The sequence below is a fragment of the Garra rufa genome, chromosome 20, assembly GCF_049309525.1.
Source record: "Garra rufa chromosome 20, GarRuf1.0, whole genome shotgun sequence".
In the NCBI taxonomy this organism is placed as follows: domain Eukaryota; kingdom Metazoa; phylum Chordata; class Actinopteri; order Cypriniformes; family Cyprinidae; genus Garra; species Garra rufa.
The window spans coordinates 13410834-13424037 of NC_133380.1; the positions used below are offsets into that span (position 1 = coordinate 13410834).

Genomic DNA, 13204 nt, shown 5'->3' on the forward strand with positions numbered 1-13204 from the left:
GTACAACATTCAAATTTAGCTTTTTAGCCATTTTGACAGCCCTAGTGTGCACACACTAAGACACATTTAAATGCAGACACCATGTAAAAGTTAATTTTACATCCGATGTCCCCTTTAAATCAGCTTTCATTTTTACATTTTCAGTTAATTGTTTCAGTTTTAGTTCAGTTTTATTTTTTATTTATTTCCAGTTAAAATTAGTATTTGTTCAACCTAAAGTGACTTAGTTTGCTCGTGCATCATTTCAAAGTTGTCTTCTGTTTTCTCCCATTTTCTAATTTTTTGTTTAGTTTTCATCTAATATTTTTATTTCATTTCAGCTTTATTTGAATTAACAAAAATGTTTACAGTTTTAGCTAACAATAGTAACCCTAGTTCAATGTCGTTTCAACTACACTGGCTTTCAAAACATCTCTTTTGGTGATTCACAAGAGAAATAAATGCGTACAAGTTTGGAAGAACATGAGGGCGAGTGACAATTTTCATTTCTTTGTGAAGTACATACTGTAAAAGGACATGATGCAGACTATCTTATGTTCAAGGTTAAGAAAACGCATTATAATCTATAAAGGTTTACTTTGGCATTGTGAAACAAATTCGCAACATCATTTAGGAATCACATATTTATAGCTTCTTCACTTACTTGACAAACCTGTCTGTCTCTCGGGAGTATATATATATATATATATAGGGGTTGAATGAGTCATGGACAGTGAAGAAAGCGGAGGGGTTGGGGAGATCTGAAAGGTGTTTATGGAGAAGCTGAGACTTTCACAGCTTCCAAACCCACCACACACAGCGTCCGTGTCTCATATTTCTAATAACCATGGAGACCAACCCATAATTGTATTTACAAAAGTGCATATGCACTAAAAATATGCTTTTACCTTCCAGACAGAATCCTGTGATGATACAGAGTGACATCAAACAATGACATATCTGATATTTGGTGACAGGTAATCTGATCTTTAGCTTGTTGTTTCCGTTTTGGATTACAGCATGTTAATGTATAGGTCAGGTGTACTTGTGAAAGACAGGCTGTTGACTTTGGTTTGTTGATGGGAACATAAGGGCCAGCAGAGGGGCTGTGATGGGGGTCCAAAGCACTCAGAGCAGTCAATATATCATTAATGTTACTCACAAGGGGGTCCATGAGAGCCTGTGTGTCTATAGCTCTCTAGCTTTGGCAGATAGTAGGATTACATGCGACAAGCTTGTCGTTTTCATTTAGTTAGCTTCACAGCTTTCTTCACAGCCATTGTGGCCTTCAGAGGGTGGGAGGTCGGATCGTTCAAAAGGGTATTTCTTTCAACATGAGTGCAAAAAGTCAAGAGACCTGTGCATAGACATGTTCTTACTAAATGCATGGTATTGTTGCGGTAACTTGGTTAGGAATAATGAGATGCAATTTTACAGACATCTAAACCATAAAATAAAGCAGAACAGGTAGTCAGCCAACTTTTAGTATCGCTTACGTTAATAATGTTGGCATACGTTCTAACATCCTTACGGTTGGTACAACTACGCTGTTGAAAAACAGCACGGATCTAATTTCATATTGCCAACATAGCTGGCGCAACCTTAATTGTCCTTGCTGCTAAGACAGGAAACAAAACATCTCTCATGCCAAGCTGGGTTCCTGAGCTGGCAAGGTATCGTGAACTCAAACCCCGCTTGCCTCCAGGAGAAACAGAGTAGTTCACAGCTAAATCTGATATCTTTTCCATTCATGGGGGCTCTGTTAAAGAGTTATCTGCATTAAATCCTTTTACTTTTGTCAGCGCTTCTTTGGGGAATTCTATCAGGGAGAGTTTTTTTTTTTATGTAATGGAGAAAAAGAGTGATGTAAAAGAGTAAAATAACAGTAATAAGTGCAAAGTTTAAATTTAAGGGAGTAGTTCACTTTCAGAACAAATATTTACAGATAATGTACTCACTCCCTTGTCATCCAAGAGTCGTAAAGAAATGGTGGTTTTTGAGGAATATAATGGACTGCTATGGTGCCCCCGAGTTTGAATTTCCAAAATGCAGTTTAAATGCAGCTTCAAAGGGCTCTAAATGATCCCAGCCGAGGAAAAAGTGTCTTATCTAGAGAAACGATCGGTTATTTTCTACAAAAATTTACAACATATACTTTTTAATCTCAAACGCTCGTCTTGCAGAGCTAGACAAGACGAGCATTTGAGGATAAAAAGTATATAAATTGTAATTTTTATTTTTAGAAAATAACCCATCGTTTTGCTAGATAAGACCCTACTTTCCTCTGCTGTGATCATTTAGAGCCTTTTGAAGCTGCATATTGGAAGTTCAGGCACCAAAGAATTCCATTATATGGAGAGAAATCCTAAAAATGTTTTACTCAAAAAACATAATTTCCTTGCGAACGAGGAAAGAAAGACATAAACATCTTGGATGACAAGGGGGTGAGTACATTATCTGTAAATTTTTGTTCTGAAAGTAAACTACTTCTTTAAATAACTTTATAGGGCAATATTAATATACTGTAATAAGGTTAATTTTGATTTCATGTTGACTTTTTTTGTCATGTTGACAAAATTATTTTACCAAAATAAGAGGGATCATACAAAATTCATGCTATTTTTTTATTTAGTACTGACCTGAATAAGATATTTTACATATAAAGATGTTTACATATTAGTCCACATGAGAAAATAATAGTTGAATTCATAAAAATGACCCTGTTCAAAAGTTTACATACGCTTGATTCTTAAAACTGTGTTGTTATCTGAATGATCCACAGCTGTGTTTTTTTGTTCAATGATAGTTGTTCATGAGTCCCTTGTTTTGTTTCCTAAACAGTTAAACTGCCCACTATTCTTCAGAAAAATCCTTCAGGTCCCACAAATTCTGTGGTTTTTCAGCATTATCGTTTATTTGAATGCTTTCCAACAATGACTGTATGATTTTGTGATCTATCTTTTCACACTGAGGACAACCAATGGACTCACATGCAACTCTTGCAGAAGGTCCAAACACTCACTGATGCTTCAGAAGGAAAAAAACAATGCATTACGATTTGGGGGGTGAAAACTTTTGAACAGAATGAAGGTGTGTACATTTTTCTTATTGTTTTTATTTAGTACTGCTCTTCAGAAGTTACAGAAGACACTGATGTCCCCCAGAAGACAAAATAAGTTAAATTTAGCGTAATCTTCAAATTCAAAAAGTAGACACCCCCAGCTCTTAATGCATCAGTGTTTGAACCTTCTGTAATAGTTGCATATGAGTCCCTCAGTTGTCCTCAGTGTGAAAAATGGATGTCAAAAATCACGAAAATTGTTGAAAAACCAAAGAATTTGTGGATTTTAAGGATTTTTCTGAAAAACAGCAGTCAAACAAGGGACTCACGAACAACTATCACTAAACAAAAAAAAAAAAAAAAAAAAAACACCAGCAGGTAAAGTTACAGCAGGAGTCTGCGTCTCTCTCGCCTCCAATATTTACAGAGCTTTGATGATTGATGATCCGAAAAATTTAAAAATAGTTAAAAGGTTAACTATTAAAAAGAATTGCTAAACATAAGTTCTGAAATAAAATACATTAAAATATATATGCATTAAAAAAAAAAGACCTACAAAAAAATTTTGCTGACCAAGCAAATTCTGCATTTTTTCATTCCCACGAACCCTAAATTGTCCGACATTCCTGCAGGACAATGTAAGATCTGGCCAGTAGAGTATACAGCACTGCATGCTGTCTTCCATAAGCTCCATACAATGGAACCAGTGTCCCACATATTGATTGTGTTCCATTGACTACACAGCCGTGGTTCTATTAATACCACAGTCATGTTTACATTAGACACATGGTGGGGCAGCTTAGCCTTGAGAGCCACACAATGACACAGGCACATGTAAGTGCTAAATAATATCCTGTAAATGCTTATTACAATCCATTTTGAGCCTTCATGATGTTTTCAATTTATTACCATGCCTTCCGCTCGATTTAAAACACCATTCCTGCTCATAAAATAATGCTTAGGTGAAAGCAACAAACACTATTTCATTTATAACATAGGCTCAATTGATGGTTGCAGATTAAGCCTGGCCAGCCAAACACTAAAATTAATTACTTCTTGCAATTTAATTTGTGTTGGCAATCTAGTGCTTTAATACCTTTGGCCTTTTTAGACTTTAGATCTTCAGATGAAATTTATCTTAAATTCATTAAAAAACAAGTTTAATAAAAGTTAGAATACATTTACAAACCTCAAAAAGATAAAGTAAAAAAGTTTGGTAACAGTTTACAAAAATGTGTCATTTGGTAACATCACTTAATGTATTAACTAATATGAACAATTAACAGTACATTTATTTAACTATTTATTAATCTTTGTTAATGTTACAGTAGTTAAAGGATAACTATTGCCAAAATCCAACCTGGGCTGTTTTTTTTTACTGTAAACGAGACAAACTTATGTCTAAAAGCATAATTACGACAAACGAGCCGTTTTTGAGATTGACCGTGATTTCGTTTTGTTGTCAATGGCCGGTGAATGGGAGTACTAGGGGCATAACTTTGAGCGCATCAAAATCGATATTTTTACAACACTAAGAAGGCTCGACACACCATGAAACTTTGCTCGAAGTATTGCCTGGGTCTCTACACATGAACTCCAGCATTGAGAACATTGTTTGTGTACACAGAGTTTACTAAAAAGAAAGTTTTTGAACAACTCACTTTCACTGTTTGAGTTTCCGCTCGCGGCCGTCTTTCCAGTCAAGAGATGTCAATCTCCGAATGCTCCTAAAGCATATTTCCATATAAATGCACGGCTAACACAATATTAACCTTCTAGTTGTAAAAAGAGCCTCATATAAGCCTAATATTTCGTCCTATGGAGTCCATTCATTCGCATTCGGAGATCGACACTTCTTGACTGGCAAGACGGCAGCGAGCGGAAACTCAAACAGTGAAAGTGAGTTGTTCAAAACCTTTTCTTTTTAGTAAACTCTGTGTACACAAACAATGTTCTCAATGCTGGAGTTCATGTGTAGAGACCCAGGCGATACTTCAAGCTAAGTTTCATGGTGTGTCGAGCCTTCTTTGTGTTAAAAATATTGATTTTGATGCGCTCAAAGTTATGCCCCTAGTACTCCCATTCACCGGCCATTGACAACAAAACTAAATCACGGTCAATCTCAAAAACGGCTCGTTTGTCGTATATATGCTTTTAGATATAAGTTTGTCTCGTTTACAGTAAAAAAAACCAGGTTGCATTTTGGCAATAGATATCCTTTAATGAAAGTATAGTCATTCATTGTTAGTTCATATTAATTCACAATGCATTAACTGTTACCAAACACAACTTTAACATTAACTAAAATTAATAAATGCTGCAGAAGTATTGGCCATTCTTAGTTCATGTAAACTAATGTTGTTAACTTATGTTAACTAGTAAACCTAATTGTAAGGAGTTGCCAAGTTGGATCTAAAACTGAAATTATCTACAATTATAATTTCATGCATAAATGTCTGCATTTATTTGACCAAAATACAGTAAAACCAGGAATTGTGATATATTACTACAATTTCAAATAACCGTTTTCTGTTTTAAAACACACTACCAGTCAAAAGTTTTTGAACAGTAAGATTTTTAGTTTTTAAAGAAGTCTTTCTGCTCACCAAGCCTGCATTTATTTGATCCAAGGTGCAGCTAAAACAGCAACATTTTGAAATATTATTACTATTTAAAATAACTTTTTTCTATTTGAATACATTTTAAAATGTAATTTATTCCTGTGATCAAAGCTCAATTTTTTAGCATCATTACTCCAGTCTTTAGTGTCACATGATCTTTCAGAAATCGTTCTATTATGCTGATTTCCTGTTCAAGAAATGTTGTTATTATTATTATTTTATTATTATTATTGCTGAGTAGTTTTTTGGGAGGGAAGAAATAATAGAAATTAATACTTTTATTTATCAAAGATGCTTTAATTTGATTAAAAGTGATGATAAAGACATTTATAATCTTACAAAAGAATTCTATTTCAGATAAATGCTGTTCTTCTGAACTTTCTATTCATCAAAGAAACCAGAAACAAAATTCTACTCAGCTGTTTTCAACATAATAATAATAATAAATGTTTTTCAGCAGCAAATTAGAATATTACAATGATTTCTGAAGGATCATGTGACTGAAGTAATGATCCTAAAAATGAAGGATCATTAGAAAACAGTTATATTAAATAGTGAAAATATTTCAAAATGTTACAGTTTTTGCTGTATGAGCAGGAGAGACTTTGTTAAAAAAAAAACTTAAAGAATCTTACTGTCACACGATCCTTCAGAATTCTGTTTTGGTGCTCAAGAAAAAAAAAATCTCATTATTATCAAGGTTAAAAACAGTTGTGCTGCTTATTTATTTATTTATTTATTTATTTTTTTTCAGAATTATTTGATGAAGTTTAAAAGAACAGCTATTATTTGAAAAATGACACAAACAAATGTCTTTTGGTCGCATGCATCATTGATGAATACAATTCAATTTCAGGCCCAGTAATGCAAGTTGAGCAATTTAGTTCAAATGGCTGCAGACCTTTAATATTTTAGCGAAACAAAATCCTTAATCAAAATGTTTAAGGAATATCAATGCAGTTCTGCTTTGCAACTTCAATTACCATATTCGCTCATCAAAGCCATAAACAAAAAAACACATCACAAATCAAAGCAGCGTGTTTGAACATAATTCCTCTTCATCCAGCTTCGGGTCCCAAATGTTATCTTTCCTAACGCAACAATATCTCTCCATCTTGGCATTTCTGTCACACACAATCTCGTCCACGGTGCCTTGCACAGTCATCTCAGCACAGCCCTCCACAACCGGCGTTCCCACTCAAGGTGACCTATTTAATGCTAATGCACACTCACGTCCCCTCTTCCTCCTCTGCCCTCAATTCGACTGATACGCTATAAAAATAAATATTCTTCTCCAAGGGAACAAGCTTTTAAATTCAGATGATCCCCGTCACTCACAAGACCGCACAAGGCCTCGCACGTCTCCGCACGTCTGAAGAGAGCATATAAAACACCCTCATTGAGCTTCACATCAACTGCAAAATCAAACAGTCATTTAATAGATCTTAAAACATGAGATGCTCAAATGCTAATCAGTGTGGGTGTGATTGCACATTGCTGACAAATAAATAAATTGCTGCCTAGCTGCATGCATTTGATGTCTTTTCACTTATTTTAATGAAGCAGGCTTGCAAACAAAGTGTGGAGACACTAATAGAATTTAAGTGACCGTTGCACTAGACCGAAGGACATTCAGACTGATAAAAACACAAGAATATCAACTGCTTTTTGTATACTCAAATGCTAAATGACAAGTTCACAAGAATATATCCACCAAAGACAAGAACAAACAGCAGTTCTTGTTGTATTCGGTCACGCACAAAGGGCCTTTCATGGCCCCTACTCATCGGGATAACATCACTTGGGTAGACTTGAGAGAAACAATAGAGAAGCCAATGCCAGTAGTCAGAAACAAGAGCGTTTTCTGTGAGGAGTGAAACGCTGAGTTTTGCTTGTGGTTAGCATCTTTTCTAGGGAAGTACATACTGTAACTAAACATGAGATACAATGAATATGCTTTGCTTTACGCATATTAAGTGCAAACATAAAATATGAATATGAATAAATAAAACATTAAAGCTAAGATGACAATATCTATTTTGTTCCTCTATTAACAGGCAGGCTCAAAAGATGCACCAATTCAGGTTTTCCCAGAGCAGACTTAATAGCTTCAAGTTTTCATTTGTGCTTATTAAAATATTGAACAATACGTGCAATCTCCATTAGGGGCCTAAGTGGTTGTGTGACAATGGGTTGTTTGTATGAAGGCACAAATGGATTGTTTATATGAGGATGTGGGAATGTGGGATACACAGTGTTGCCTTATACACTGTTATGTGCTTTCGTGTAAATCAATATTTGGAAAAGACTAGGGCTGCAACTAACGATTATTTTAATAATCGATTAATCTGTCGATTATTTTTTCGATTAATCGGTGAATCGGATAAAAAAAAAACAAGGGATTTACAACCCTTTATTCAAAAACAGAACTAAAATCTTTAGAAAGTGCACGAACATGTTGCTCCTTGAACTGTTATAATAATAATAATAAAATAAAAATGGACTAACACAAAAAACATACACATGTATGCTTTACATCTGCCAAATATATAGACTAAATAAACTAAAATTACTATCCGTCAAGACAGCAGCTTGCTGTGGTGTACATGCTGCATTTCCCATCAAGAAGCCTCTCAAATTAAATTCCTCAGTGCGCATTGAAAAAGTCATTTGACTTTGCACGCTGGAACGGGATAACTTGACTAACTTTCTGCTACATTCATTCCTCCATGGCGGTGTTTAGTGTCCTGCCATCAGCAGCGACCAGCTGGAAGAGTTCCGCATTCAAATGCACGCAAAACTGGCCTCAAAGCCCCAGCAAAAGTAATTACCATGAATGTGTCAAGGCAAAAATTAAGAAAATATTCGAATTACTTATTAATAAACTAGTATTTTCTGATTCAGTGTTGCAAAGATGAAATTGACGATCCTGCCATCTGCTCATTAATGCCTAATGCATCTTTATGGATTAGCTAATGAAAGAGTTTTGTTTTCGATTTAAATTATTTCGTTTTATAGTAAAATAATAATTTAAAGCTTTCTATAGATATTGTGTTTGTGAGGCAATTACCTGGGTTTCGGTTAATTATTGTGAAGCGCTCCTGTTTAAACCAAAGATATCAAGCGTATTCTGTTTGTTTTCTTTAAGAGCACATTTTGTTGATACTGTTAGTACACACAAACTAAGGTAGACCCTTTACAGTTCCGGCCCAGGTGGTAAATTACTCTTACCTTTATGAGCAAAAAAGAAATTCCACATTGCACTGGCGTCTCCATGTCAAAGCGCGCTTCTCTCCGCACAAACTTTGGAATTATCTTGATTGAATGATTAAACTAATATTGTGATATGTTTTAAGTTTTTTATATCAATGGATTTTAATTTAAATCGCGATGAATTAAGCAGGCTTTTGATCTGTCTGCCGCTGTTTGCTAGGTATAACTTTAAAAAACAAAAACTTGAATTTAACAAACAAGAAGTGTTCCAAATATATATCTAAATTAACTTTATAAACTAAAGGAACGAAAATAAATGTAATCACTTTGCTATTAAAAACAGCAGCTGTGTAATGAGGAAGAGAAAGAGAAAAAAAGACAGTCGGACTGGAAATTCAGTCGGCCAAAAATTGATGAGCTGTCGGACATTTTTACAAGGAATGTTTGTTTAATAGCCTATTTAATACTCTTAGGCTACTTTCTTAATTAAATATATTATTTCTTTGATTTATTTTAGTGTTTTTAGGCTGCTTGTTCGCTGACTGAAGTGTAGGCTATATATATAAAAAAAAAAAACAACGTGCCACCGTCACAGCCCTATTCAAAACTGAGACGATTTCACCTCAGCAGAGCTCCTCTTTCTCCTTACGGTTGTGGTATGTTTTCGACACATTATACAGACAGACAGTGTTACAAAAACTATAGAAGTAGTTTTCTCCATCTCCACTATCCAACGACCCGTACAGCAGCTGTTTTGCGATCTAGCATTGGCTGCTGTGAAAGTACGCTAGCCAAAGTAGGCTTAAATATCAAACATGTTTGATATAAATCGGGGCAGCATATATATATAATGTAGAAACGGTGCTTTATGCTCAAATGTTCCAGTTTTGCGCATAAGTTAAATTCGCATTTTTGGCTGGAAACACAGCTTATGAGGTGCCGAACTCTGCTGGCATCAGTGCGGGAGAGAGACTGATTGTGTCCACTCCGCTCTGCGCTCAATTTTTTTTTTAAATATATATAATAACAACCAAATGTCTCTGCGTCGCGCGACACAACGAATCGATTATGAAATTCGTTGCCAACGCTTTTAGTAATCGATTTTTATCGATTTTATCGATTCGTTGTTGCAGCCCTAGAAAAGACTGCAAGAAAAAATCCAACCTGATCTCATGACGAAAACGTACCTGTGGGAACTTTTCCGCAAGATGCGAAATACATACCGCCATGTACGTATTGTGACAAAGAGTCTAAGTTTTTTCGCTGTAACTCTAATGCGTGACATTTTACATTATTGTACCATCTGCACTACACCTAAACATAGCCGATAATATGAACAAAAGCAACTTTGATGTAAAAACACAATCACAAGCATGCCATTCTAGCTTGTTTTTCATCATGAGTCATGATTTTCCAAGGATTTGCATCCTGAGTTCAATTCCGTGCTGGCTGAGCTACTGAAACATACGGAGCTGTAATCATAACTGTGTCAGAAAACGATTGCAAACGCTTGCTGTTTTAACTGCCTCTAGTGTTACTTTCTGTTGGAAACTACAGTGATATGTACTTATTGGTTTGCGTCTTGCGACAAAGTTCCCACAGGTACGTTTTCGTCACGAGATCAGCGAGAAATCCCTATTCTGTTCTATCCTATTTAAGCAATATCATGTATGCAAAAGAGCAGAATATCTGCATGACTCCTATTGATTGCCTTTATATACCAGTTCTATAATCAAGAAGATAATATTCAGTAGTTTACATTTCACACACATCATGGCAAGTTATTTTGTGTATACACAACCAATTAAAAGCTTGGGGTTAGGAAATTGCTAGTAAAGTCACAAATAATTAAAAATAAATGGCAAGCAACATATTGCAGAAAACATGAAATTTTAAAGTATACTACCAGTCAAAAGGTTTTGGATCAGAAGCTTTTTAATGCTTCTGCTTACCAATGCTCAGCATTTTTTTAAAAAAGAAAGAATTTCAGCATCATTACTCAAGTCGTCGGTGTCACATGATCCTTCAGAAATCATTCTAATATGCTGATTTGCTATTTAAGAAACATTTATTATTATTATTATTATTATTAATACTATTTAAAACAGTTAAGTACATTTTGTTTTTAGACTTTTCAATGAATAGAAAGATCCAAATATTAGCATTTATCTGAAATAAAAAGCTTTTGTAACATTATACACCATACCATTCAAAAGCTTAGAGTTAGTATATTCATATTTATTTATTATTTTAGAAAAGAAATGATAGAAATTCACATATAGCTCTATATAGCAAGGATGCTTTAAATTTATCAAAAGTGATGATAAAGATGTTACAAACGATTTCTATTTCAGATAAATGCTGTTCTTTTGAACTTAATCTATTTATCAAAAAAACTGAAATAATTCCACTCAGCTATTTTCAACATAATAGAATGATTTCTGAAGGATCATGTGACTGAAGTAATGATGCTAAAAATTCAGCTTTGAAATCACAGGAATAAATTACATTTTAAAAATATATTCAACTAGAAAACAGTTATTTTAAATTGTAAAATTATTTTAAAAATGTACTGTTTTTGCTGTACTTTGGATCAAATAAATGCAGACTTGATGAGCAGAAGAGACTTCTTTAAAAAACATTAAAAACCTTACTGTCCAGAAACCTTTGACTGGTAGTGTACAAAGACTGAAATAGCGTTTTCTTTTAAAAAATACTTGCTAAAAAATTATTACAATTTTAAACAACTGTTTTCTATTTTAATGTATTTTCTGTAGCCAGTATTCCAGTCTTCAGTGTCACATGTTTCTTCAGAAATGATTGTAATAAGCTGATTTGTTAAATATTTGTGCTGCTCAATTTTATTTTTTATTTTTTTGTGGAAATCAAATTTTTAAGATTCCTCAATGAATACAATGTTAAAGTGCCCCTATTATGCCATGTTAAAGGTAGTTAATATTGTTGTAATAGTCTCTTAAAACAGGTTTACATGTATGCAAGTTAAAAAAACACTTTAGTTTTCTCAAAAATTAGATTTAATTTTACCCCGTTTCTAAATGATTCGTAAACGACTCGTGTGAAGCAGTTCGAAGAATCAGTCTCTCTAAACCCCTCCTTTCCGTGAGCCCTCACTGCTGTGATTGGTCAGATGGTGCAGTCCTTTTGGATTGGTCTACCGCTTCAGCGCAAAACGAAACGCCCATTGGCATAACTGAATGACAGCTGTGGAGACCTGTTAATGCGTAGAAAAGATAGCCTCGATTTTACCCTATCAATTCGAGCCGGAGTCTGACGATGAAACGGTTGAAGTGGCACATAGACAAGAAACTGTTTTGCAAGCACGACTGGAGCAGGACGTTTCTCAGTGGGTGTCATATTATAACTGTGGGAAGTGCTTGCAATTTGCTTTTGTAAGCGAACCGGGCACACCTCTACGTTGTGAACTTCAACACTGTAACGTACAACCCATAACACTGCGTTAAGCCATCGTTTATCATTATCATTACTTAAACTAATAAGGCAGACAGACAGTCAAGCTGCATCAATCACAATTTTTAGACTACATTGCACTCACAGCTGAACAACAGAACTACAGAAACGCAAGTTAGCCGGTTACCAAGACATGTGCGGGGTTGTTACACACCATAACGTACACAAAGACGTATTTTGAACGATCGCTAGAAAATACAATCATCAATTATTAATCATACTTACAGGTAGAAGTTCAGAGGAGCAAGCCGGTCCAAATAAACTGGGCACTGATCCATTTTTTAAAACCAAGCGTTTGGTGAATCTCGCGTTGTAACGTTACTCCCCAAGATTGGAAAAACAGTCATCAGTAAAATGACGCGAACACAACACAAGATTGGCATTGGACTGCTGAGGTGTTGAAAAAATTAATGTTAACCACTCATCCTTGGTAGTTTCATCTTTCGGAAGGGCATATAAAACAAATTCACTCGCAGGGCGTCTTCTTGACATGATGTAACGTTAATCCACGTGAAAATGGTAGGCCTACTGTTTGTGGGCGGGCAAGTTGTTCGCGAAATTGAACGTGGGCGGACATTACGCAAATGTGTAGCTCGTGACGTGTGGCCGTTACAGAAAAAAGATTCGAATTGCTGACGACTCGTTTAGGCGAATGTGAGCCGACTCTTTTTTTTGTTAGACAAAAACTTCATTTATAGTGCACTGTCGGCGTCACAACTTTGCAGATAGTTTATGTTCACATACAGCTACATGACACACTACATGAAATATCATATTTGAAAAGGCATAATAGGGGCACTTTAAAAATTACAGTATTTATATATATAAAAAACTCTACTTT

The 13204-nt window shown here is 34.9% G+C and overlaps 1 protein-coding gene across 2 annotated transcripts in view; it reads right to left on the reverse strand.

Moving 5' to 3' along the window:
• cdkl5 (cyclin dependent kinase like 5) overlaps positions 1-13204 on the reverse strand; it is a 49434-nt gene that overhangs the window by 31993 nt on the left and 4237 nt on the right. The gene's annotated exons all lie outside the window — the stretch shown is intronic.